The sequence below is a fragment of the Protopterus annectens genome, chromosome 5.part0 (assembly GCF_019279795.1).
Source record: "Protopterus annectens isolate FY-2018-M chromosome 5.part0, PAN1.0, whole genome shotgun sequence".
Classification (NCBI taxonomy): domain Eukaryota; kingdom Metazoa; phylum Chordata; order Ceratodontiformes; family Protopteridae; genus Protopterus; species Protopterus annectens.
Window position 1 is genome coordinate 266246238 of NC_056735.1, and position 27981 is coordinate 266274218.

Here is a 27981-nt window from a genome sequence, read left to right on the forward strand (position 1 = left end):
AATGTTTTAGGAAGTAGTATTTAAGGAGGGAACTTGTTTTTTATTGTATTTCTGATGAAGTCCTGTATGTAGGTGGATGAAAATGTGGTTCTTCTGTTTGTGGCTTTAAAATAATATTAAGTTTGCTGCCTTATTCACTTCATGGAGCTGTGGTTACTGTGTTCCTGTGTGCTTTGGTGTTCTTATGCTTATACGCATGTTTTCTTTCTATTGCTGTTGTTTCTTTCCTGGCACTTTTATTTGGGAAGTACCTGTGTATGCATATTCTGCACTGGAGTTTTAGTAAAATTGGTACAGCATATATGTTTGTGCACTTCTCCTTGTATGTCTGTCTTAGTCAAGATTGGTACAGTGTCCCCTATTTATGCCATATGTCAGAGTTGTATTCCCCCTCCATGTCCTTTTTTACTTTTTTTCTGGCTAATTTAAATATCACTGAACTTAGGACTGTGTTATATTATGTTTTTATAGGTACAAGTTGATGTGGCTAGTAAAAGACTTATGCTTTTTGTTCTTTTAGAGTTATGTCTATGATATTCTGTACGGTAGTTGCCATTCCCCACGTAGCATGCTTCCTCTCTTGTCTGTCTCATCTGGCTACTTTAATTGTTGACCTACTTTCTGTATTCCTTCATTTATGCCTCACTCTTCACTGGAATCCTTCTATTTCATTGATCATGTAGGGTCATTTTTTTCCACTGTTAAGGATATTCAGTTTAATTTGTTTCTTTATACCACAATGTGTAAATTTCTCTGAACCCACCAGTCCTTCAACCCTTAACCAGTACTTTCACTGACACAGTGGATCAGCACATCCATTTCACACTGTTTTGGTTACTTGGTGAACCACAGTCACATTAATTTCCCTGCCTTGTTTCATCAATGAATCTTGCCAATCACTACAGGTAACAGGTAACATCAGGTGACTGCTTCCTTAATGGTACATATTATCTTATAAAGTATCAATATCAGTCTAGTTGCAAAAAATAATTACCATTCATTACATGAACACAGTAATACAGAAGCCATCATACTTTAGAGATTATTAGTTACACCATAGTTATGTGTCACAACACATTGAAAACTACTTGAACATTTTTCAATAGAAGGAGTCGGATTAGAAGTGTTTGCACTATACTGCCATTTGCCATCATGTTTTTATCTGAAATTTAGTTTTAAATCAGTAGTATTTCCTCAAACAAAAAGAGTTTATCTTACAGTTAAGGACACCTTAACCATGTACTGCATTTAACATAGCAAGAAATACAATATGACAGGGATCTCCTAAATGCCATATAAAATGCTTATTTGGTTGTCTATCCATCTACTCATACACTTATTTATTTTTTAAATGATATAGTCTAACTGGGGAATACAGTAAGTCAAAAAGCTTGCTTCTAGGTTTGTCTAACTTCACTAGTAACAAATTAAATCTGGTCCCTCAATGTTAAATATCTGATTGGCTCCATCAATGGACAGAGAATGTCCCTCACAGGGGATAGGTGCTGACCCGTGATATATCTTATGATAGGAGCATTTCAACCCCCCTGATTACCATCTGTAGTGTTTTGATAGTAGGAATGCAGTTATCTAGTTTTGAAAAATAAGGCATTGCCCTATAAATAACATGAAAATTGTATACACTTTTTTGCAACCTGCATGTTATAATGGACCTAAGAACATTATTACAGACATTGTTGAGAACCAAAAAAAAAATCCATATTCTAGAAAAGTATAAATGCTATTAAACCTCTATAATAAAGCTTTTTCAGATCAATGTTGTGGTAGCAAGAACTCATAAAAGCACACAAATATCATTGGTAGAGACATAGATACATCACATTGTGATAAACAGTAAATAAACTAAAAACAAATGTATAATAATAATGAATGTCAATAAAAACAAAAAAAGCTATTTAAACAGTCAACACAGTATGCAATAGTAAATGGAAAGCAAAATTCTAAAAACAGTTGAAAATTACCACAGAAGAACATTCCTTGCATTATTTCTTATATAAATCGGTGCAAAATAATGAATATTGCTTTTGTCTTAGTCTCCATAATCGTTAATGTGTAGTATTTAAGCAATTACCCATGACTGTGTGTGGAAATATCAGGATTTACCCATGGTTGCTGTGGTTTGATCATGAGGTTGAAGCTTGAGTGATTAAACAAAGCCAATGACATTTCATGGTCATTACCCAGTCGTGGGTAAATCCTGATATACTTACAAAGAGGAGTGGATTATTGCTTTGATACAATAATATCAATTAGGAAAGAAATTACTTACCTTTCTTAAAACTGTGTAACAGAACTTCTTGAAAGCTGATGTACTACACATGTGTATTTTATATCTGCATGCTTCAACAGTACATCAGTTTAATACAAGCGGCAGGATGGGGAAACGCGAACTCAGTAGCACTCTTGCTGTCTTTTTTTTATTTGTCACATTCTGGCACAAAGTTATGAGAAGAGAAATGCTTGTGCACTTTAAAAAACAGAAGGGATAGCAGAAATATAAGGAAAATAATCAGACATTCTGCATATGGGTAGAGAGTTGCCAGGTAAAGTCTTTCTTTTTTTCCTCATTTTCTAGCGTACCTCATAAAATTTGTTAAGAACAGGTAATCAAGCATATATCAGTGGAAAGTCTGGCTACTCAAGAATGCATGAATGGCCAGACTTGGTATATGCTCAATTTACAATGGGCATCCTGTCTGGGCTGTCCAATCAGCATGCATGTTTGTGTATAGTAATGAGCTGTTATTGTACAGTCATGGCTAAGGGTCTTTATTTTTCATATCTGGCAAAATCTTGAGAAATGTTTTAGTAGATACCATCCGTTCAGAGTGCTTGGGTTGCATGCTGGTTTAATTCTACAATGTAACATAACTGGAATCTTAATTATATTCACTGAAGATGACCATGCTAGCCTTGCAGGTCCTGTTGTTAGGGCAAGCATGAAATGTCAACAATAAAGCCAAAATATTTCTTTATCAAATTTCCCCACTTATGTTTATATCCTGCACAGTCACAGTTTATGCCTTGGCTTAAGATCAGAAACTTGATCTTGGCAGTGAGAAGAGGGGGTTAACCTGCTGAAACCATGGTTGTCATATTACAGCAGTTCATAGCATTTTCACTGTCACAGCTTGATAGTTTACATTATATTCTCCTCCACTTGGATGGTTACTTTATGTGACTTTTACTCAGTACAAGAATACACTATTCATCTAGCATGCATGTTTGTTAATTTACCATTACATAACAAGTGGAAATCGCATTTACAGCATCAGTGGGGCACTTTTTTCCCTTTTTTAATTAAGTTATGAATCAATTGCCATGGTTTGAAGCAGCTAAAATTGTGATGGTTGTCTAAGTCACCACTGAACTGCAAAGAAATACTTGAGTAGAATAGTTGTCTTGTATTAATTTTGTTGTTGTTTGTTTTGTTGCTACTTTATGAAAGCACTGTAATGAATTGTCAATGGGGAATTGAAATATATCAATTATATAGGTTCATAGATTCATAGGTTGGTACTAGGCTATCTGCCCTAGGGCCTATACAAGCCTAGCCATAACAATTCCCTGGCTATTTCTTCCCCCAATTTTTACTTCCCTGGACCCCTGTCTAGCAGTGTGACTGACGTGATCCCAGCGTGAATTTTCTAACTCCAATCCAATCATCAAAGTTCCTTTTGAAGATTGCCAAAGAGACACTCTGCTTGACATGTATGGGCAGTCTATTCCAGAGTCAGTAGAATCTCTGGGTCAGGAAACTATCCCTCCAGCATGTTTTGTTCATTGTGATGACAAGGTTTAGATCCCTGGAGCATGTGGCTCTGAGGGATTGCGATTTCTTTAAGTGTAGCAAGTCATACATTCCATGGCCTTGCAGATCAGGCTCATCAGACTAATGGGGCAGTAGTTCCCAGGATCCAAGGTGGATCCCCCCTTGTGGAGTGGGATAATTGTAGTTGTGAGCCACTCAGTGGGCATGAAGCGGGCACGAAGCCTGAAGTGAAGCTATGATTAAACATGACACTTAGGTGAAGTGCCAGTTCATTTTGTAGTCATATAGTACATAGCCTGGGATGTCATCTGGTCCCATGGATGCTGTATTCTTAGCTTTGGAGAGTGCTTTTTTTACCTGTGTGACTGTTATTACTGGAATTTGGCAATCTTTTGGTATTGAGATGGGCCCTTTAGAGGGTGAGGGGGTGAAGTCGGCACTGAATCAATCTGCCAGGATATTGGCAATATCCTTGGGATCAGTATATTTAATGCCATTCTGTTGTAGCTCAGAGCAGATCTGAGCATTGTCATTTAGATTCTTGATGTAGCTATAGAATGTCTTGTGGTTGTCTTTGGAATCTTTGGCAATTTTATTTTCACAACTAGCTTTGGAGGATTTTATGTGGGATCTCAGCTTCTTACTGAGACTGGGAAGGGAGTTTTTTGCATCCTGGGATTTTCCTCTTTTCTGCAACAGTTTCTTCCTTTTGTTGTAAAGTTTGTTTATGGTAGGGGACCACCAGATTGGCTTCCTTTTTTTGGAGGAGAGCATCTTGGTTCTATTTGGGATGGCATGATGCATACACAAGTGGATGTGCTTGTACAGTGCCTTAGTGTAGAACTCAGCAGTCAAACTTTCAGTTCCTGTCTACATGGGTGTCATGACTTTTGTCACTTCTGACTTGAGTAGCATGAAGTTGGCTATGGAGAAGTTTTTTACAGAGGTTTCCTTACTAGGGGGGTGGGGGAGGGATGTGGATGTCAAGGGTGATTAGCTTATGGTCAGTGCTGACCAACAAGGGGGTGACCATAGTTGTGGAGCATTGATCTCCCATGTTGGTAATGACCAGGTCTAGGATATTAGAGCCCCTGTTGGGACTATGGATTAGTTGATCCAGGGCATTGGAATTTATGAATTCCAAGAACCATTGGGCAAGGGTGTTGGTACATGAGTAGTTTTCCCATTTAATGGCAAGGTAGATGAAATCATCCGGTATTAGGGTGTTTGGTTGTATCTTAATATTTTTCAGTATGTTGAGAAAGGTGTAGTGAGAATCTTGAGGCATAGTGGGGGATCTGTAGCAAGCTACAATTTGGATTGCAGTCTTACCTAGTGTTAGTTGCACCTGGAGAATTTCAGATGCATTGTGTTTGGCAACTAGCATGGTGGTGTGAATATCCTTGGTGAATATGGACACTCCTCCACGTTTAGTGTTTCTGTCCTGGTTTGCTGGCTGAAAAGTGTCATAAGAGTTGTAGCCTGGTATTGCAGGGGTGCTCTCTGGAGCCTTGAACCAGGTCTCAGTTACTGCACAGATATTGATGCTCTCCATTATTAGGAGTACCTCGAGAGAGTGCATTTGGAGATTTAGACTTCTAGCATTGCTTAGTATTACCTTCAGATTTTGCATGCTTGTACCTGTTATGGTGGTGGTTTTGTCCTTTGAACCTTGCATAAAAGAGGCACTATAGGGGTGGCAAGATCCTTAGCCAGTAAACTGAATCTCACGGGTGACAGAAGCAGACCATCGTAGGCAAAGCATTGTGGTTTGTCGATCATGTCATCTCAGGCAGAAAGACCCCTCACTCTGGAATTATAGATAAACTCACTAAACTAGGTATAAATCCCTATGTCACAAGATGGGTTGCCAACTGACTCACTGACAGAACCCACACTGTGAAAGTAGCAGACTCCAAATCCGACTTCGGACCAGTGACAAGTGGAGTACCACAGGGTTCAGTCCTGGGTCCTCCCCTGTTTGGTATCTACTTCTCTGAAGTACAGGCTAACACAGAAGGCCTTTGATTAATGAAGTTCGCAGATGACTGCAAACTAAGACCCATAATCGAACCTCCTAACGATGTGGACATCCTACAAAAGGGCCTCACTGAGGCAGATGCCTGGTGTCAAAACCATGGCCTAAAGCTCAATAACAAAAAGTGCATTGTCATCCCCTTTGGTAAAAACTCTGTACCCATGAATTGCAACATAGGCGGTAGTATACTTAACACTGAAAGTGTGATAAGAGACCTTGGGACACAGGTGGACAGTAGTCTCTCCTTTGGTAATCACATCGCCACAGTAGTCAGGAAATCCTCCTATGTGGCACACCTCATGACAAAAGGTTTCTCATCCAGAAAAAAAGAGGTCATTGTTCCCCTCTACTCATCACTCATTAGACCCATTATAGAGTACAACGCCCCTTTTGGTATGTACCTCACAAGACATCTACAACAACTGGAAAGGCTGCAGAAATACCTCACAAAGAGGATTACCAGCCTCAAACAGATGTCCTACGCAGACCATCTCAAAAAACTCCAGCTTTACTCCATTGCATATCGCCTACTCAGAGGTGATCTCTGCCTAACATACAAATCTATGTCAAACCCAGAGCTGTTGGACATGCACCACTTAAAGAAATCCCAATCCCTCTGAGCTACACGCTCTAAGGACCTAAACCTTGTCACCACAATAAACAGAACATGCCGGAGGGAAAGATTCTTGTCCCAGAGACTTTCCATATACGCTGGAATAAACTACCTATCTATATCAAACAAAGCTCCTCATTAGCACTCTTCAAGAAATATCTTGATGATTGGATGGGAAATAGGAAATTCACCCCAGGGATCACCTCTGTGTCTCTGCTCGACAGTGGCACAGGAAAATAATTTTCTTGGGTGGCAAAAGCCAAGGTACCTTTTTGGCTGGGCTTGTATAGGTCCCAGTGCTGATAGCCTAGTACCTAGGAATATGGTCAATAAATTTAAATAGTTGAAGGGGAGTGATTTCACAAAAATGATAATTTTGCGCTTACTCACACAAGTCAGTAAAAGCAGAGAAGAAATGAGATATATGGTCAAATTATCATATGGGGCAGGCAACTAGAAAAGCAGTGGTATATAAGAACACAACAGTAACCGGGTGGGAGGGTGGAGAAAAAAATTTCTGCCCGACTCACAAGAGACAGAGCTGTGGTCTCTTTTCAAGTTTTAATATGCAGTTAAAAGCAGAATACAAGTAAAACACAAGGTAAAGAAAAAAAATCACAGTATTCAAAATAGAAAAAGGCAATAAAGTAATACAAAATACAACAAATAAAAAGCAAACTAACCTTTCTCTCACAGCAAAGTGTAGCAGAGTCTATGTGAGCCTTTCTAGTAAAGTTAAGTACAACATGTAAGAGCTCAAGGGTAGGCTTTCATAGCATTACATTTTGTATTGTACTTGGTATTGATTGGGATCATAAATATAATTTATGCCATTACAGTGGTTGTCTTTGGAATCTTTGGCAATTTTATTTTCATAAATAGCTTTGGATGATTTTATGAGGGATCTCAGCTTCTTACTGAGACTGGTAAGGGAGTTTTTTGCATACTGGGATTTCCTCTTTTCTGCAACAGTTTCTTCCTTTTGTTGTAAAGTTTGTTTATGGCAGGGGACCACCAGATTGGCTTCCTTTTTTTGGAGGAGAGCACCTTGGTCTTGTTTGGGATGGCACAATGCATGCACAAGTGGATGTGCTTGTACAGTGCCTTAGTGTAGAATTCAGCAGTCAAACTTTCAGTTCCCATCTGCATGGGTGTTATGAAGTTTGTCACTTCTGACTTGAGTAGCATGAAGTTGGCTTTGGAGAAGTTTTTTACAGAGGTTTCCTTACTGGGGATGGGGGAGGGATGTGGATGTCAAGGGTGATTAGCTTATGGTCAGACCTGACAAACAAGGGGGTGACCATAGGTGTGGAGCATCAATTTCCCATGTTGGTAATGACCAGGTTTAGGATATTGGAGCCCCTGGTGGGACTGTTGATTAGTTGATCCAGGGTACTGGAATTTATGAATTCCAAGAACCATTGGGCAAAGGTGTTGGTACATGAGTAGTTTTCCCAGTTAATGGCAAGGTAGATGAAATCATCCAGTATTAGAGTGTTTAGCTGTATCTTAATATTTTTCAGTATGCTGAAAAAGGTGTCGTGAGAATCTTGGGGCATAGTGGGGGATCTGTAGCAAGCTACAATTTGGATTGCAGTCTTGCCTAGAGTTAGCTGCACCTGGAGAATTTCAGACGCATTGTGTTGGGCAACTAGCTTGGTGGTGTGAATATCCTTAGTGAATATGGACACTCCTCCACGTTTAGTGTTTCTGTCCTGGTTTGATGGCCGAAAAGTGTGGTAAGATTTGTAGCCTGTTATTGCAGGGTTGCTCTCTGGATACTTAAACCAGGTCTCAGTTACTGCACAGATAGTGATGCTCTCCATTTTTTAGGAGTGCATCGAGAGAGTGCATTTGGAGGTTTAAACTTCTAGTATTAAGTAGCATTACCTTCAGATTTTGCATGCTTGTACCTGTTATGGTGGTGGTTTTGTCCTTTGAACTTTGCATAAAAAAGGCACTATAGATTTGGCAAGAGCCATAGCAGTAACCTGAATCCCATGGGCCACAGGTGCAGACCATCTCTGGCAAAGCATTGTTGTTTGTCGATCATGCCGTCCCAGGCAGAAAGATACTGGATTCCCTTTGAATGACACCAGAAGTTTAGCCAATTGTTGAAGTCAATCATTTTGTCCTTATATTGTGGTATCATTCTGGGCAAAGGCAGGATGCTACTCAGGGCTAGGGTCATACCTTCCTGGGCCACATGATCCAAGAGATCTTCCATTTCCCTTTTCATATAGTCCAGCAAGGTACATCTCAAGTCATTCACTCCAACATGGACAATGACAGTCATATTTGTACTTGTTGTGGAGTGACTTGAGAGCATGCATTATGTGGTGGCTCCTGGCACCCAACAGGAAGCTGATTGTAATTTTTTCCTTGTTCAGCCTGGTGAGTGGGACATCAGTTTGCCTGACTATAGAGTCACCTATATAATGCATAATGCAGCCGAGGTTATCCAAGTGCAACTAACTCTGGGCAAAACTGCAATCCAAATTGTAGCTTGCTAAAGATCACCCACCATGCCCCAGGATTCTCACTCCTCTTTTCTTGATGTACTGGAAAATATTAGGGTTCAACCAAACACCCTAATAATGGGCGATGTCAGCTACCCCACCATTAACTGGGAAAACTACTCATGTACCAACTCCTTCGCTCAACGCTTTCTGGAATTCATAAACTCCAATGCCCTGGGTCAACTTATCCACACCCCCACCAGGGGCAACAATATCCTAGATCTAGTCATTACCAACATGAGTGACCAGTGTTCCACACCTGAAGTCAATGCCTCAATGGTCCGATCTGACCATAAGCTTATTACCCTAGATATCCACATTCTACCCCCATTAAGGAAACCATGGTAAAAAATTTCTCCAAAGCCAACATCATGCTTTTTAAGACAGAAGTGGTGAACTGCATGACACCCATGCAGATGGACAATACAGTTATGACTACTGAATCCTACACAATTGCACTTTATAAGTACTTACATGAGTGCATGGATCCTGCTATCCCAAACAGAACCAAGACACTATTCTCCAAAAAAAGGAAGCCAATCTGGTGGTCCCCTGCCATAAACAAACTGTACAACAGAAGGCAGAAACTGTTGCAAAAGAGAGTAAAATCCCATGAGTGGAAGAGCTCCCTGGTCAGCCTCAGTAAGAAGCTGCGATCCCTGATAAAATCCTCCAAAGCTAGTTATGAAAACAAAATCACCACTGATTCTAAATACAACCACATAGCATTCTATAGCTATGTCAAGAATCTCAATGGCAACACTCAGATCTGCTCTGAATTACAGCACAATGGCACTAAATATACAGACCCAACTGATATTAAAAACATCCTGGCAGATAGGTTCAGTGCTAACTTTACCCCTCTCTCACCCCCTAAACAGCCCATCTCTATACCGGAAGAATGCAAAGTTCCTGTAATCATGGCTGCACAGGTAAAAAACACACTCTCCAAAGCCAAGAACACAGCATCCATGAGACCAGACAACATCCCAGCCTGCGTTCTACACGAACTACAGAACAAACTGTCACCCCACCTAAGTACCATGTTCATTCATAGCCTCACCTCAGGCTTTATGCCTGCTGAATGGCGCACAGTGATGGTTACGCCACTCCAGAAGGGGGGAGCCACCACGAACCCTGGGAACTACCGCCCCATTAGCCTGATGAGCCTGGTCTGCAAGGCCATGGAACGTATCATCATGGAACTTATAAACAAAGACATTGGTAATCTCCAAACTCTGGACCCCACCCAGTTCGGGTTTGTAAAAGTCAGATCATGTCTCCTAAACCTGATAGACTTCTTTGAAGCAGTCACCAAAGCCCTAGACAAGGGTAAGGTGGTTCACACAGCCTATCTAGATCTTGCCAAGGCTTTCGACACCATCCACCACTCTGGAATTATAGATAAACTCACTAAACTAGGTATAAATCCCTATGACGCAAAATGGGTTGCCAACTGGCTCACTGACAGAACCCACACTGTGAAGGTAGCAGACTCCAATCCGACTTAAGACCAGTGACAAGTGGAGTACCACAGGGTTCAGTCCTAGGTCCTCTCCTGTTTGGTATCTACTTCTCTGAAGTACAGGCTAACACAGAAGGTCTTTGGCAACAAAGTTTGCAGATGACTGCAAACTAGGAGCCATAATTGAAACTCCTAACGATGTTGACATCCTACAAAAGGGCCTCACTGAGACAGATGCCTGGTGTCAAAACCATGGCCTAAAGCTCAATGCCAAAAAGTGCATTGTCATCCCCGGTGGTAAAAACTCTGTACCCATGAACTACAACATAGGCTGTAGTATGCTTAACACCGAAAGTGTGATAAGAGACCTTGGAACACAGGTGGACAGTAGTCTCTCCTTTGATACTACATAAGCTGCAAATTATTACAGCACTCAACTTTCCTCACTTGTCTAGAGGAAAGCAGTTTTTAGTACTTAATAAATAAGTACTTATCCAGGCATGTCTAAGGGTCAGCTTCCAGTGATTTCTCCTGTCTACCTGATGGAGCTGGGCATCTTGGGGCAATGCAGCAACTGCCTCATGTACACAGACAACCCTCTCCTCCTACCACCTAACACTACAACCTGTGAGAAATGCACTTATATAGCCAAACTGGAAGCAAAGATCTCTTCACCCAAGACTCGAATAGACAGTCAAGAGGAGAAGGTAAACACTTGTACCACACCACACTCATCACATAGTCCCTCAAAACCTGCACCACCAAAACACACACATAGAAGCACAAAACACACGCTTACATTCATGGAGGCTCTCAATAAAAACCTGCCCAAGCATCAGGGACATCCAAAGCATAAACGAAAGCAAACTCCACCCCCCTACACAACCCAAATGACACATAGCCCACAAACTCAGTGTGCCACTCAACCACAACCCATAAGGCATAACAACGTACCCAACACTTTAGTCATAGGTGACTCTATCATCAGGCACACTGATGTTCCACTCACTAGACTAAACAAGGAGAAAGTTACTGTCAGCTGCCTGTCCGGTGCCAGGATCCACCACATAATGCATGCACTCAGGTAACTCCACAATAAGTACAAATATGACACTGTCATTGTCCATGTTGGTGTGAATGACCTGAGACGTACCTCCCTGGACTACATGAAAAGAGACATGGAGGAGCTCTCCGATCTTGTATCCCAGCCAGGTATGACACTAACCCTGAGTAGCATCCTGCCATCACCCAGAATGATACCACAGTACAAGGACAAAATGATTGACTTCAACAATTGACTAAGCTTCTGGTGTCATTCTAAGGGGATACAGTATTTGTCTGCCTGGGACGACATGATCGACAGGCCACGATGCTTTGCCAGAGATGGCCTACACCTGTTGCCATTGGGATTCCGGATACTGGCTAAGGCTCTTGCCACCCCTATAGTGCCTTTTTTAGGCAAGGTTCAAATGACAAATTCACCACTGCAACAGGTACAAGCAAGCAAAATCTGAGGGTAATGCTACTAAATGCTAGAAATCTAAACCTCAAAATGCACTCACTCGAGGCACTCCTTAAAATGGAGAACATTGACATCTGTGCAGTGACAGAGACCTGGTTCAAAGCTCCAGAGAGCACCCCTGCATTACCAGGCTACAATTCATACCACACCTTTCAGCCACCTAACCAAGAACGAAACACTAAAGGCGGAGGCGTGTCCATATTCATTAAGGATATCCACACCTCCAGGCTAGTTGCACAGCATAGTGCATCCGAGATTATCCAAGTGCAACTAACTCTGGGCAAGACCGCAATCCAAATTGTAGCTTGCTACACACCCCCACACCATGCCCTAGGATTCTCACTCCTCATTTCTTGATACACTGGAAAGTATTAGGGTACAACCCAACACCCTAATAATGGGCGATTTCAACTACCCCACCATTAACTGGGAAAACTACTCATGTACCAACTCTTTTGCTCAACGTTTTCTAGAATTCATAAATTCCAATGCCTTGGATCAACTTATTCACACCCCCACCAGGGGCAGCAATATCCTACACCTGGTCATTACCAACATGGGAAACCGGTGTTCCACACCAGAGTTCAGTTCCTCATTGGTCAGATCCAACCACAAGCTAATCAGCCTAGACTTCCACATCCCTCCCCCACCGCCAATTAGGGAAACCATCGTAAAAAAACTTCTCCAAAGCCAACTTTACACTTCTTAAGACAGAAGTGGCAAACTTCATGACACCCAGGCAGACGGACAATAGAGGTATGACTGCTGAATCCTACACAAATGCCCTTTATAAGCACTTACATGAGTGCATAGATCATGAAATCCCTAATAGAACCATGATGTTATTCTCCAAAAAAAGGAAGCCAATCTGGTGGTCGTCTGCCATAAACAAACTCTACAACAGAAGAAAGAAACTGTTGCAAAAAAAGAGTAAAATCTCATGACTGGAGGAACTCCCTGGTCAACCTCAGTAAGAAGCTGAGATCCCTAATAAAATCCTCCAAAGCTAGTTACGAAAACAAAATTGCCACTGACTCTAAAGACAACCACAAAGCATTCTACAGCTATGTCAAGAATCTAAATGGGAACACTCAGATCTGCTCTGAGTTACAGCACAATGGCACTAAATATACAGAACCAACTGATATTGCCAACATCCTAGCAGATAGGTTCAGTGCTAACTTTACCCCCCTCTCATCTCCTAGAGGGCCCATCTTTATACCTGAAGAATGCAAAGTTCCTATAATCACGGCTGCACAGGTAAAAAACACACTCTCCAAAGCCAAGAACACAGCATCCATGGGACCTGATAATATCCCAGGCGGCATTCTACACGAACTACAGAATGAACTGGCACCCTACCTAAGTACCATGTTCAATCATAGCCTCACCTCAGGCTTTGTACCCACTGAATGGCGCACCGCGACAGTTATCCCACTCCACGAAGGGGGAGCCACGACGGACCCGGGAACTACCGCCCCATTAGTCTGATGAGCCTGGTCTGCAAGGCCATGAAATGTATCATCGTGGAACTCATAAACAAAGACATTGGTAATCTCCAAACTCTGGACCCTACCCAGTTTGGATTTGTAAAAGGCAGATCATGTCTCCTAAACCTGATTGACTTCTTTGAAGCAGTCACCAAAGCCATAGATGAGGGTAAAATGGTTCACACAGCTTATCTAGATCTCGCCAAGGCTTTTGACACCATCCCCCACTCTGGAATTATAGATAAGCTCACTAAACTAGGTATAAATCCCTATGTCACAAGATGGGTTGCCAACTGGCTCATGGACAGAACCCACACTGTGAAAGTAGCGGATTCCAAATATGACATTAGACCAGTGACAAGTGGAGTACCACAGGGTTCAGTCCTGGGTCCTCTCCTGTTTGGTATCTACTTCTCTGAAGTGCAGGCTAACACAGAAGGTCTTTGGCTAACAAAGTTTGCAGATGACTGCAAACTAGGAGCCATAATTGAAACTCCTAACGATGTGAACAAACAACAAAAGGCTCTCACTGAGACAGATACCAGGTATCAAAGCCATGGCCTGAAGCTCAATGCCAAAAAGTGTATTGTCATCCCTTTAGTAAAGACTCTGTACCCATGAACTACCATATAGCTGGTAGTCCACTTAATGCCGAAAATGTAATACGAGACCTTGGGACACAGGTGGACAGCAGTCTCTCCTTTGATAATCACATCACCACAGTGGTCAGGAAATCCTTCTACGTGGCTCATCTCATCACAAAAGGATATTCATCCAGAAAAAAGGAGGTCATTGTTCCCCTCTACTCATCACTCATTAGACCCATTATAGAGTACAACGCCCCTTTTGGTATGTACCTCACAAGACATCTACAACAACTGGAAAGACCACAGAAATACCTCACAAAGAGGATTACTGGCCTCAAACAGATGCCCTACACAGACCGTCTCAAAAAACTACAGCTTTACTCCATCGCATATCGCCTACACAGGGGTGATCTCTGCCTGACATACAAAGCTATGTCAAACCCAGAGCTGTTGGACATGCTCCACTTAAAGAAATCCCAATCCCTCCGAGCTACACGCTCTAGGGACCTAAACCTTGTCACCATAATAAACCAAACATGCTGGAGGGATAGATTCCTGTCCCAGAGACTTCCCTCACTCTGGAACAGACTACCTATCTATGCCAAACAGAGCTCCTCATTAGCACTCTTCAAGAAAAATCTCGATGATTGGATGGGAAATGGGAAATTCACCCCGGGGATCATTTCTGTGGCTTTGCTCGACAGGGTCACAGGAAAATAATTTTCTTGGGTGGCGAAAGTCAGGGTACATTTTTTGGCTAGGCTTGTATGGGCCCTAGGGCTGATAGCCTAGTACCTACCTATGAACATTGCCACAGTAGTCAGGAAATCCTTCTAAGTGGCACACCTCATCACAAAAGGCTTCTCATCCAGAAAAAAAAGAGGTCATTGTTCCCCTCTACTCATCACTCATTAGACCCATTATAGAATACAACACCCCTTTTGGTATGTACCTCACAAGACATCTACAACAACTGGAAAGGCCACAGAAATACCTCACAAAGAGGATTACCGGCCTCAAACAGATGTCCTATGCAGACCATCTCAAAAAACTCCAGCTTTACTCTGTCACATATCGCCTACTCAGAGGTGATCTCTGCCTAACATACAAATCTATGTCAAACCCAGAGCTGTTGGACATGAACCACTTCAGGAAATCACAATCCCTCTGAACTACATGCTCTAGGGACCTAAACCTTGTCACCATTGTCACCACAATAAACAGAACATGCCGGAGGGATAGATTCTTGTCCTAGAAACTTCCCATACTCTGGAATAAACTACCTATATATATCAAACAAAGCTCCTCATAAGCACTCTTCAAGAAAAATCTTGATGATTGGGAGGGTGGCCTAATGGTTAAGGTGTTTGCTTTACAAACACAAGGTGGAGGGTTTGAGTCTCACAAGGGATAATTGGCTAGGCTTAAAATGGCTCACAAGGGCAGTTAGCTTAGTACTAACCTATGAACCTATGGATGGGAAATAGGAAATTCACCCTGGGGATCACTTCTGTGGCTCTGCTCAACAGTGGCACAGAAAAATAATTTTTTTGGGTGGCAAAAGCCAGGTTACCTTTTTGTCTGGGCTTGTATAGGCCCCAGGGCCAATAGCCTAGTACCTACCTATGAACCTATGAACCTATGGAATATGGCCGATAAATTTAAATAGTTGAAGGGGAGTGATTTCACAAAAATGATAATTTTGCGCTTACTCAGACAAGCCAGTAAATGCAGAGAAGAAATTAGATATATGGTCAAATTAACATATGGGGCAGGCAACTAAAAAAGCAGTGGTATATAAGAACACGACAGTAACCGGGTGGGTGGGTCTGCCCGACTCACAAGAGACAGAGCGGTGGTCTCTTTTCAAGTTTTAATATGCAGTTAAAAGCAGAATACAAGTAAAACACAAGGTAAAGAAAAAAAATCACAGTATTCAAAATTGAAAAAGACAATAAAGTAATGCAAAATGCAACAAATAAAAAGCAAACTAACCTTTCCCTCACAGCAAAGTGTAGCAGAGTCTGGGTGAGCCTGTCTAGTAAAGTTAAGTACAACGTGTAACAGCTCAAAGGTAGGCTTTCATAGCATTACATTTTGTATTGTACTTGGTATTGATTGGGATAATAGATATAATTTATGCCATTACAGTGTAAGTGAAAATCATACATTTCTATGGAACACTGATTTCTTTTGTAGCATGTTGTGGCTCAAATGCCGTAGACTGAAACATTTAAAGTATTGTGGTCAAATTCAGTATTGAGCTGCACTGTAGTCTTTATGAGATGAATAATAAGATTATGTTCATTTTTAGGTAGTTTGATGTTACTGTCTGAAAGTTTTCTAATAATTCCTTGAAGATGATTGTTATATGGCCTGTTAAGCATCGGTATCAAATGCAGGGGTTCATCGGTCTTCACTGTTGCAGTCTGATATTTTGTATTTGATTCAGGTTCCACTGTTTTTTTTTTAAATTGGCCTCAGTGTGAAGAATAGGGTGCTGGCCTACAATATATCTTCATCTTATTCATTTTATATTTATTAACTGGTTAAGTTATATGGTTGTGTCTCTAGTACCTTTTTCAGAACTTACACTTATTGAGAGTCACAGGTACATAGAATAGTTTAAGTTGATAAAAATTTAACATAATACATCTTGTTTAGGCAACAGATATAGAGTGATATCTCAGCAGTTTCAAAGGCATTTGATGTATACATATGCACTTTGTAAACAGAGGCAGTTTGCATATACTTGTATAGAAGATACGCATTGAATTTATTATTGATGTATTGCTCAATGTCAGAATAGTGGTTTCAGAATGGATGTGAACAATTCTTATACAGAAAGACTCCAAATTAAAATAGTTAATCGGTGATATGCAGTATTCAGTCAAGCAGATAAAAGATAACATAAGATTGGCAATATGTTGTAAAGTTGGAAATAAAGGTAACTGCCCAATACAAGATAAACATGAAAAGGTAATTGTGTAGTTTAACTTGGATCGTGGAAGCAATTACATTTTTAACTGTCAAGTTGCTGTTATGTGGGCTTTCTACTCAACTAAATGCAGTTGACCTATTTCTAAATTGTCACTGTATCAAAAGTAAAATTCCAATGTGTTTTATCAGAAAACACGTTTTCTTTTTCGTTATTAGCATGACGTTGTTCAAACACCATTCTTTAAACAAGCAAGATAGGTAAGGTCACATTCAACACTGATCTTCACTGAAGTCCCTAGGAGAAGTATAGCAGTAAAGTAAAATAAAGTTTTGTTTTTTGTAAGGGGGCAAGCCCCACCTGCATCCCTAATCCCCTTCAAATTATGTATACTGGTTAAAGAGTTTACCTTATAGACACAAAGTATAGGGTTTGACTCTTATATTTGAGGGAAATTGGCCATGCTTAAAAAGGTCCTACCATCTAGCCAGTACTTACCTCTCTCTCTTTCTATATGTGTGTGTGTGTGTGTGTGTGTGTGTGTGTGTGTGTGTGTGTGTGTGTGTGTGTGTGTGTGTGTGTGTGTGTGTGTGTGTGTGTGTCTATATATATAGCACTGACAAAAGATAACATTCCTAATCCCTGATGTACTCTGATCTCACCAAAAGTAATTTTGGGACTCTGTGATAATCTGATTATTTGATCACGTGTGCTAGCATAAAAAAACATTCAATATTCCATAAGTTCAAGGCACTAAAGTCTCCTCATAATATCTACCTATCTATATACTGTATAATGTATATATATATATATATATATATATATATATATATATATATATATATATATATATATATATATATATATATATATAGAGAGAGAGAGAGAGAGAGTGAGAGAAAGATTGTTACCATGCAGTTAATTGAATTCAAGCATAGCTGCTCAAAAATCTACAAGGTTGTATAATCATGGAGATGGTATATCTAAGTTATGTAAAAAATGTTAAAACATGCTTTGTTAGTGTTTTGTTTGGGTGATTTCTCGTGTGTGTGTGTGTGTGTGTGTGTGTGTGTGTGTGTGTGTGTGTGTGTGTGTGTGAGTGTGTGTGTGTGTGTGTGTGTGTGTGTGTGTGTGTGTGTGTGTGTGTGTGTGTGTGTGTGTGTGTGTGTGTGTGTGTGTGTGTGTGTGTGTGTGTGTGTGTGTGTGTGTGTGTGTGTGTGTGTGTGTGTGTGTGTGTGTGTGTGTGTGTGTGTGTCTTTGTGTGTTTATTATTTTTTTCTGTGTACTTTTAGATAGCTGGTAATATGTTCAGGTTAAAGATCAAATCACTGGCTTATTTCTAATAATTGTATTTAGTGTGTGTGTGTGTGTGTGTGTGTGTGTGTGTGTGTGTGTGTGTGTGTGTGTGTGTATACATATGTGTGTGTTGAGCCTTGTGCATGTCTCTCAACCTCTTAGCCTAAGAAATCTGGACAAAGCCTAAAATAATGGGGTAACAAAGGTCCAAAAATAGGGACATATTTTAAATATTGCTCTTATAAAGTTAAAAAGTTGCTAGAATAACAAGATTTGTATTATTATGTATTTTCCAAAGGAAATGAAGTCTGAAACTCAAATGCATGCTGTTATTTAGTGATTTCAATCCATACACAATTTAATAAGGAACAGACCAACAAATATTATAGGTTCATAGGTTCATAGGTAGGTACTAGGCTATTGGATCAAGGGCCTATGTAAGCCTAGCCAACAAGGTTCCCTGGTTTACACCACCAAAGAAAGTTATTTTCCTGTGCCACTGTCAAGCAGAGACACAGAAGTGATCCCCAGGGTATATTTCCTATTTCCCATTGACTTATCAAGATTTTTCTTGAAGAGTGCTAATGAAGAACTTTGCTTGACATAGATGGGTAGCCTGTTCCAGAGTATGGTGTCTCTGGGACAGGAATCTATCCCTCCAGCATGTCCTGTTTATTGTGGTGACAAGGTTTAGGTCCCTAGAGCGTGCAGCTCAGAAGGATTGGGATTTCTTTAGGTGTAGCATGTCCAACAGCTCTGGGTTTGACATAGCTTTATATGTTAGGCAGAGATCACCTCGGATTAGGCGATATGCTACGGAGTAAAGCTGGAGTTTTTTGAGGCGGTCAGTGTAGGGCATTTGTTTGAGGCCAGTAATCCTCTTTGTGAGGTACTTCTGTGGCCTTTCCAGCTGCTGCAAATGTCTTGTGAGGTACATTCCAAAAGGGGCGTTGTACTCTATAATGGGTCTAATGTGTGTCAAGTAGAGGGAAACAATGACCTCTTTTTTCCTGGATGAGAACCCTTTTATGATGAGGTGTGCCACGTAGAAGGACTTCCTGACTATTGTGGCAATGTGACTATCAAAGGAGAGACTACTGTCCACCTGGGTCCCAAGGTCTCTTATCACACATTCTGTGTTAAGTAGATTGCTGCCTATGTGGTAGTTCATGGGTACATAGTTTTTACCAAAGAGGATGACACTGCACTTTTTGGCACTGAGCTTGAGGCCATGGCTCTGACACCAGGCATCTGTCTCAGCGAGGCCCTTCTGTAGGATGTCCACATCATTTGGGGACTTGACTATGGCTCCTAGTTTGCAGTCATCTGTGAACTTCATTAGCCAGAGGCCTTCTGTGTTAGCCTGTACTTCAGAGAAGTAGATACCAATCAGGAGAGGTCTCAGGACAGAACCCTGTGGTACTTCACTTGTCACTGCTTTGAGGTCAGATTTGGAGTCTGCAACTTTTACATTGTGGGTTCTGTCAGTGAGCCAGTTGGCAACCCATCTTGTGACATAGGGATTTATACCTAGTTTAGTGAGTTTAGATATAATTCCAGAATGGGGGATGGTGTCGAAAGCCTTGGTGAGGTCAAGATATGCTGTGTGAACCACTTTATCCTCATCTACGGCTTTGGTGACTGCCTCAAAGAAGTCGATCAGGTTCAGGAGGCATGATCTGCCATTCACAAACCCGAACTGGGTGAGATCCCGAGTTTGGAGGTTACCAAAGTCTTTGTTTATGAGTTCCATGATGATACGTTCCAAGTCCTTTCAGACTAGGCTTGTCAGGCAAGTTAGATTAGGCAAAAATCTGAACATTCTGAGAAAATCTGTACAGTTGATCGGTATGGCCTTGTGTCAATGTTTATTTATTTATTTTTTGCATTTGGATGCTGCAGTAAGTTTTGTTGGTGTGTGTAGATCAATATGCATGTATACCTTTAAGAAGCTTTCTAGGGGCTTGCACAAGTGTATAAATACTGAGCACGTGCGATCCTGACAACCATTTTGTAGTAAGCTGTTGAGATGCAAATATATAGGTCAGTGTAGTCCGTCAGTTAATCAGTTTGCTTATATTTTGTACTGCTGCTATCCATCCAAAGTTTCTAGGGGCTTGCACAAGTGTATAAATACTGAGCACGTGCGAGCCTGATGGCCATTTTGTAGTAAGCTGTTGAGCTGTAAGCATATATGTCTGTGTAGACTGTCAGCTAATCAGTTTGTTTATATTTTGTACTGCTGCTATCCATCCTGATGTGTTTCTATGTAATAAAGTATATAAACAAACTACCCTGCCTGTCTGTCTTCAATTGTAAACCAAGATGAGCAATATGGTATCAGAATGAGATCCAGAAATCCAGATTCAGGACAGATAAGTCCCTCAGTTAGTGATGGAGGAATATAGAAGAATGGATCACCCCTAATGGATGTATAACTCGCAAAAAATAACAGGTCAAAAAGGTATTTCAGGTATCAAAGCTTATGTAAATGATTTCTTATTTGCAAAATATAAAACAAAGCACTCAGAAAGTTCTAAATGAATTTCTAAGTAAACAAAATGTCCGAAACTGTGACATATTGAAAAAATAATCAAATAACTACTGAAAATGTTTGAAATAAAGTCCAAATTGCATAAAATGTATAAAATAAGGAAAATGACCACATTTTTTTCGCTATGAGCTACTTTTTCACATTATTTAAACTATTCAAGATATATGAAGTAAACAAAGTGTTCACAAGTTTGTGCCACATTACAGTACAGTTATTATGCAAAATATATCCATTTCAAAGCATACTTCATAAAGTACAGTATTTCGAAGAGTTTACTGTGCATTTGAATGTTATTACAAGTACTGGCTGTGTGTGCATGTTCGGATATAATTACAAGAGCCACATTTTCAGTGTGTTTGGAAATACTTTGTTGGCATTGCTGAAGGATTTCGTAGACCAGCTCCAGTTGTCTTTGATAATAATATTGCAGAGAATTAGAGAGTGTTTGAGCAAGAGTACAATATTTTCATACAATCTGCATTTTCTGACAAAGATGCACATACAAAGGCATTTATTTTGCTTAATTTAGCTGGTTCAGAAGCCATTGGAAGAGTGTTAATTTGTGTATGCACCTGCTGTGTTTGAAGGGGAGGGGGGAAAATCATCATATAGTGGTACCAGCTGAGTCAAGGAAAGACCCCGAGTGCTTAAAATGTAAATTTAGAGAAATGTGTAACCCCAAATGAATATTACAATGGAAAGGCACTCATTATGCACAAGAGATCAAAAGCCTGGGGAAATGTTTGCAGCATATACAACTGACTTAAGAAACAAAGCTAAAATGTACAGATTTAGTGATTTAAGAGATGAGATGATAAAAGACAGGCTTGTGTGTGGTATTAAAGATGATGTTGTGAGAAAGATTTTGCTTCATGACAGTGATTTACCTTTGAATAAGTCCACTGAGATTTGTCAGATATATGAGCTTACAGAAAGGCACAAAGATATGCTTACAAATGAGAAATGCATGCTTCCAGTATATTCTAAAGCTCATGTTGATAGTATGCAGCATGTGGTTAAAAGAAACAAGCCCAAGCATATGGCAACAACTGTAAGCCCTGCAACAGTCACTGGGAAACCCTATAGCTTTCTAGCAAATTCCAGAGTGTGCACAGTCTCAGTGAAGCACAAGGGTGAGTCAGTAAACAGGCATAAGAGAGAAGGTACATGCTCACCTAGCCTCATAGTCAACTGTCATAATTTGGGTGGCAATCATGTGTCTAAAAGAGAAAAGTGCTTAGCTTTTGGTCAGCAGTGCCACAGATACAAAAACTGGAATCATTAGTAAAGATTTCTGTAAATCAAAACAGACTCATTCTTTTATTAAAAGAGAACATTTAAAGAGACAAGGTGATTAATTAGAAAGCTGTAAGCCTAATTTTTATGTTGATGGTGTGTTTGTGCTTAATGAAACAGTCAATGCATTATATCTATGGGCAACGAATGAAGTACTTTGTGATGTTTGGATAAATGCGTTTTCCATAGAGCTCAAAGTTGACACAGGCTGAAAGTGCAATATTATATCAGCAGAAACATTTGCTAGAGTATGTGCTTGATTTGGAAAAGTGTGTGAAGCTTGTTGCTTATGGTGGTGAAGAAATTCAAATTGAAGGTTCAGTAGTGTTTTCATGTTACTCTGCTGGGAACAGCAATGACTTGCAATTTTGCCTGGTAAAAAGGCACGTACAGTCATTATTAGGCCTCAGAGACAGTTTAAAAATGGGACTACTTTCATTTAATAAGGAAGTCCACCATGTAAGCTTAAAAGACTACTGTTCTAATTTCACCCAGACTATTTTCTCTACCTCTGCTGATCTTTTTGAAGATATACTAGGCAAACTCCCAGTTGTGTACTCCATGAAGTAAGTCCAGTTGTCAGGCCAGCCCAGAAAGTTCCAGTACCTATGTAGAACAGAGTTAAGGCCGAGCTAGACAAGATGGTGCAGCAAGCTGTAATTTGTCCAGATGAAGAAACAACTGAATGGGTATCTTCTATGGTCAATGCTCATAGGAAACGCTCAGATGATATCAGAATATGCATTGATCCATGAGATTTGAACAAAGCACTGAAAAGACCTCATTATCCAATGCATGCAGTTAAAGAAGTTGCTGCTCTCATACCAACTGCCACTATTTTTTTCTATCTTGGATCCAGAGTTCATTTTGGCAGATTTTGCTTGATTGAAAATCTTCATTGCTAACCACTTTCAGGAAGCTGTTGTTCATTGATTTACCAGTTCAGGCTTATGATCAGATACTTCCAAGCAGAAAGCTATTCTCATGATACCAGCTGCAGACAGTGTTCAAGCCATACGACTTTTTGTTGGCATGGTTAGCCACTTAGGCAAGTTCATTCCAGATTTGAGCCAACTTTCAGCATTGCTTAGAGAGCTGACACACAAAGATGTATCCTGGTCCTGGTTAGAACAACACCAGTGATCATTTGATTTCATGAAAAATAGAATTGCCAGTCACCAACTCTCAGATACTATGATGTTCACAACCAGTTGCTCTTTCTTATGATGCTTCAAAGTTTGGTCTTGGTGCAGTCATTCTTCAAGAGGGTAGACCAGTAGCCTATGCATCCAGACCTTTAACCCAAACTGATATGCAGTATATACAGACAGAGAAAGAACTCTTTGCAATTGTGTTTGCATGTTCGAAGTTCCGTGATTATATTTATGATAAACCTATCCAGATTGAAAAAGATCACAACCTCTAGTCACTATTTTGAGAAAGCCTATGCATACAACTCCTGCCAGATTGCAACACATGATGCCCAAATTGCAAACGTAGAATTTCAGTCTTGTTTACACAAAAGGCAAACTTCTTTATCCTGCGGAAACATTATCAAGATTGCACAGAAATACCACTGAACAGAATGAAAATGAGAAACATGATTTTGAAGTAATGAAAGTGAGAAAGTTTTCTTCCAAACGTCTTGATGAGCTTCAAGTCATACAGACACAGATCCAGTTCTTCAGAAGCTCAACCACTTTATCATTCAAGGATGGCCTTCAAAGCAATCTTGTTTACCAGTAGACATGCAACCTTAATTTCCTTACAGACATGAGATTTTATTTGACAATGGTATCATTATGAAGGGTCCAAAAGTGATACAACAAGAGTACATTACCATCTTGCACCATGGCCACCCAGGGACTGATTCTACCAAAAGAAGGGTGAGAGGACCAGTATTTTGGCTTTCTATGTCAGGATATTGAGACAATGTTTTCATCTTGTTTTGTATGTAATAATACAGAACCACATTAACAGAAAGAACAACTTCAGCTATCCCAGATTAAGTACCTTGGTCGACATTAGCTACATACATTTTCAAATGGAATGGTCAACATTAGTTTGTGTTAGTAGACTCTTATTCAAATTGGTTCGAGATTGACCTACTTCCTAATTTGCATCCAGTACTGTCATTACTAAGATGAAGCATTTGTTGCAGTCCATGGTACAAAATTGTTTCTGACAATGGTACACAGTTTATAAGCCAGCAGTTCAAAAGATTTCCTGATGAGTGAGACTTTACTCATGTTATAAGTAGCCCTGAGTATCCACAGTCAAATGGTTTGGCAGAATTGCAGATCAAAGTGCAAAACAATTACTACAGAAGTCAAAATGAGACAACAGCAATGTTTTCTTGAATTTCCTGAATCTCAGAAATGTTTCTCATGATAAACATCTTGGTTCACCTGCACAGAGACTTCTGTCAGGACAAACCAGAACCACACTACCAATTATTGGTTCCATGTGTTAAGAACAACAGATCAGTGAAAGCCCATCTGTTAAAGAAGCGCTTATCCCAGAAGTCCTATTATCACATATCCAGCAAACCACTGAATCCATTATGAGAAGGGGAGATAGTGAGGATGCAGATGACAAAAGGTTTTGATCAGAATGGAGTCATGAAGAGTGTATGTCTAGAGCTAAGATCGTACATTGTGGAATCACAAAGAGAAGAATTTAGGTGGAATTGGAAGCAATTGGTCCTGGCGTCCAAGCCTGTATTGCAGTATCATACCCTCAATAGACAGTGTATATCTCAGAGTAAGTTATCCAGCGTTCCAGTTCCAGAGGACATTCCAGTAAATATCCCTGTTCCTGAGAAGAATCTCAAAACTCCTGAACTAAGTTGTTCTCCAGTGGCTGTCCTTGTTGCTAAACCCAGTTCTGATTGCTGTAGCATTAGATCAGGTCACATTTCCAGACCATGTTCCAGATACATGGCAACTTAGATACAAGGACATAAGTGTTGTGTTTATTTGTTATTGTCTGTACAACTTCATGTTTCATTACAAATGTCATTATACTGTGGGCAATTCATTAATGAGTGAGGATGTAGATCAATGTGTATGTATACCTTTAAAAAGCTTTATAACGTCTTGCACAAGTGTATAAATACTGAGCATGTGTGAGCCTGACTGCCATTTTGTAGTAAGCTATTGAGATGTAAGCATGTATGTCTATGTAGTCTGTCAGGTAATCGGTTTGTTTATATTTTGTACTGCTGCTATCCATCTTGATGTGTTTCTATGTAATAAAGCATATGAACGAACTACCTTGCCTGTTCATCTTCAAACCAAGATGAGCGACAGTGTGGTTGGTCAATTTTCTGTGTGTATTAATTTTTTTATGGAATACGATTTGTATGTGTTTACATGAAGTAATTAATAAAGTACTGATATATCCATGTACATATTTGTAAAGATTTGGAAAATGTGGAAGAATGGGAAAACTTGAAATAGAATGGAAAAGATGTTGAATTTTTATGGTATTCCTATATGTAAATGGTAGCCCTATCAAAGTATTGGCGACGTTATAGTTTCAGTTGGGTTGAATCATTAGGTGCAGACCATGGATAATAAAAAAATGATTTAAAATGTGATGTCTGTACTTTTTTTCCTTTCCTAATTCCAATTGTAACACTTCTGCAAGCTTTAGTTGAGTCTTGTGAAGTCTGTAACAGGAACTGTACCACAAAATTGCCCTTGGAAAATCTCTTAATAGTAACATGAAAATTATATTTGATCAAAAAAGTTGGGAAAGCCTGTATTTACTTCAAACTAGTTTTTCAGCTATTTGTGGTGAATCTAAGAAAAATATGTGAACCTAGTTTTGGTGGGAAAAATATTAACCTAATATGTTTTTAGCTGGATTAAGTGTAGTGGTGAGTCAGTCCTGCCCTGACCATTGCATGACAGCATCCGTGTAAGTTACTGTCTAGCAATTTCCCAGGATAATCTTCTAGTAACTCAGCTTAGTTACGCTTAGTTAGGCTTCATTATAGATTCATCCAAGGTATTTAGCCAGTTTGAATTTTCCTTTTTAGTATCCTGTGTAATTATTTTGTGTTCTTATACAAAACATACATATATATCTTAATATTTAATTTGTATCATTATTTTCAAACTTCTTTTATCATGTAAAGCATTTACTTATTCACATGTAAGATCTTCCAGTCTCTAGTTATGTCTTTCTTAGTCACTATCAGCACTAAAGATAACATTTTCACCTTTTTAGCATGTGTTATTTCATACCAACTCAAGGGAAAAAATCTATATACTGAGGTAACATTCTTTTCCAAGGATAAAAGTAGCTTATTGTTCAATTTATTTCTGTACCAAAGCAACTCCATTCAATCTTATAATAAATGCTCCCAGGAACCAATTTCATAACCATTATATATCCAATATATGCCTCTAGTTTGTGGGAATATTTTTTCAAGTATTGTGAAAACATGAAGAATATTTGTGCATTCGTTTCCATTCATATAGTTCAATCTTTTCTCACTCTAGTTGCAATATCTAGGGCTAAGACATATTTCCCCTTACTGTTCATCTGTAATATCTTTATTTTTTGTTCACTCCATGCCAAAATTAATTTTGTACTATATTGTCTACTCAGATCTAATAGCACATTATATGATCTATGTATTACTCTTTTCTTGTTTGCCGTTTTTCAATAATAAGACACATTGTTCATGGTTTAATAGGTTTAATAGCCAGCTTAAGTATATCTTCCTTTAACCCCCCTCCTATTAGACCTGTATATGCAAGTTTATCTGAGTTCAATAACCCAATGATTGTTTATTACCTTATCTCCTTTTATCATCTGCTCCCAGCATTTTGGCTATTTGTTCTTTTTTTAAAATGCTCATTAAATATTCTTCTGCCTCTTTCATACTACATATGTGTGTATATATATATATATATATATATATATATATATATATATATATATATATACACACACATATATATATCTATATCTATACATATATATATATATATATATATATATATATATATATATCTATATATATATATATATCTATATATCTATATATATATATATATATATATATATATATATATATATATATATATAGGTCTACCTGATAATGCCGAAAGCTGGAAACGTCGACGACGAGAACACCGACACAGGAAGATTGAAAATGGAGATGACTGTCATTTGAAAATCCCAACGCTGACAACACCGACATGTCAAATGAGCACTAGTGTGTAAGCATGCAGTAGTGATGGATATCAGGGTTAGGGTGCGGGTAAGGTAAGTGTCTGATAGTGATGGACTTTAGGGTTAGGGTGCGAGTAAGGTAAGTGTGCGATAGTGACAGAATTTAAGGTTAGGGGTGATTAAGTGAGTTAGGGTTAGGGCGTGGGTTAGGTGAGTGTGCGATAGTGACAGACCTTAGTGTTAGGGTTAAGGTTAGTGCATAGATAGTTGTGTATGTAAGGTTTAGTGTAAGTTTGTAAGGTTTTTAGTGTGCTTGTGCTGTGTGTGGGCTTTTTGGACAGGAGATTTGTTTTGTTTGTTGACTGTCGGGATTGTGGTTTGTCGGGAATGTTAAGTTTCATGGTTTTGAACTTTCGGTTTTGTGGTATCGGTGATTTCGTTGTCAGTGTTTTTGAGTGTCGGTGTTTTCAGGTAGACCCATATATATATATATATATATATATATATATATATATATATATATATATATGTGTGTGTGTGTGTGTGTGTGTATCTATATATATATATATATATATATATATATGTGTGTGTGTGTGTGTGTGTGTGTGTGTGTGTGTGTGTGTATATGTAGTAGAGCCTATTCATGTTATGCTGTTTTTATTCAAGATGTACCTTCCTTT